This window comes from Otolemur garnettii, unplaced genomic scaffold (genome assembly GCF_000181295.1).
Source record: "Otolemur garnettii isolate 467f Iridium unplaced genomic scaffold, OtoGar3 scaffold00027, whole genome shotgun sequence".
Lineage (NCBI taxonomy): Eukaryota > Metazoa > Chordata > Mammalia > Primates > Galagidae > Otolemur > Otolemur garnettii.
In genome coordinates, this window is record NW_003852422.1 from 18762180 (window position 1) to 18763675 (window position 1496).

Here is a 1496-nt window from a genome sequence, read left to right on the forward strand (position 1 = left end):
ATTCCCGCAATCATCTCACTCTATTCAGGACAGGAAGATTTCTGCCTGCATTTTCCCAAATAATAGAAGAAAAGTGAAGCACATGTTATTAACTGCTGGGTATGATCAGCACCTCTTCAGGGCAAATGATCACCAAACTTCTATTTCCCTTTGGTGGGGCTAGGCTGGCTCAGACCCAGGCCCATTTCTGGGATTACATTGCTGGACTGATGTGAATTACAACCAAGGAGTCTATCCCTGCCTGTGTCCTGTGTGCACCATTAGATCAACCCAGAGTGCCACAAAGTTATTACATGGATATAACTTCCACATGTGGAAAATGAACTTTTCCCCTAAGAGCAGTCACTAACATGTAGTTCTGATACAAGCCAATGTCCTCCAGACAAAATCTCCTTCTTACTCTCATACCACTTCTAAAGTCACCGCATGAAAGCAAATGAGTCTGTGTTCAGCCCTTAAGAGAAATGGACTGGCCTCTGCCAGTGCACACTTCCTGCCCTGTATAAAACATTCTACTCTGGTACCATGAGCACAGCGTGCCTCTGAAGCTTGTCCTCCCCCTCCCTCCCCTCTGTCCATCACTGCTATAATGTTGCCCACAATTTCACAGTGGTTAACTTTCTACCAAGAAAGAGGATGCCCTAAACCAGTCTTTCATTAGTGACAATAATCACTACATCAGTCTTTTATTAATGACAATAACAGCCAGCATTTATTCCATGTAACTCATAGCATAATACGATGTCATTGAATTTCACGGTATCGCATGAGGTAGATGACATTGATACGCCCTCCCCACAGATGATGGAATGGAGGTTCAGAGAGCTTAAGAGACGTGCCAGTCATCTCTGGAGCTAGAATTTGAGTCAGGTGTCTGATTCCTAAACCAGGCATTTAACCCCTAATGAAAATGAATTTGGTTGTAGCGGGATGAGGATAGCTGGAATGGGACCACAACCACCTGCCCTAACACCTGGCCCAAGTTCTTGGAATTCCAAGACACCCCTCAAAGCACAGGATTATGTCAACAAGAGTTTTCTAGAGGAGCTGAGTTATCTGGGAATCTGGCTGCCAGCCTTCATTCTCTGATCTGTCTGCTCCATCCAACAACATAGACCCAACTTTCTCGCCAGCAGCCAGCAGTGCAGGGCAGCCAAGACTAACAAGTGTAGGCACTGTGCAGGGTACAGGGCACATGAATAGCACCATTCTTTGCTGGCCAACACTGGCCCCATTGTTCCAGCCCATGAATAGAGCTGTGTGGAAAAAATTTACACACGAAGCAAAAGCAGCAAAATTTGTCTCTTTGTGATGGTTTCAAGACTGGGTGAAAAAGGGCTATTTTACATACTCTTTTACAAACAGAAAACACTTTAAGGCAAAGGAAGAGCCTTTCCCTCAAAATTAAAAATGTACAGGTCACAGTGCAGGTGGGAGAATCGGGAGTCAACCTTGGAGTTCGATAGCACTCACTCATTACAGCACTGGGGATTTGG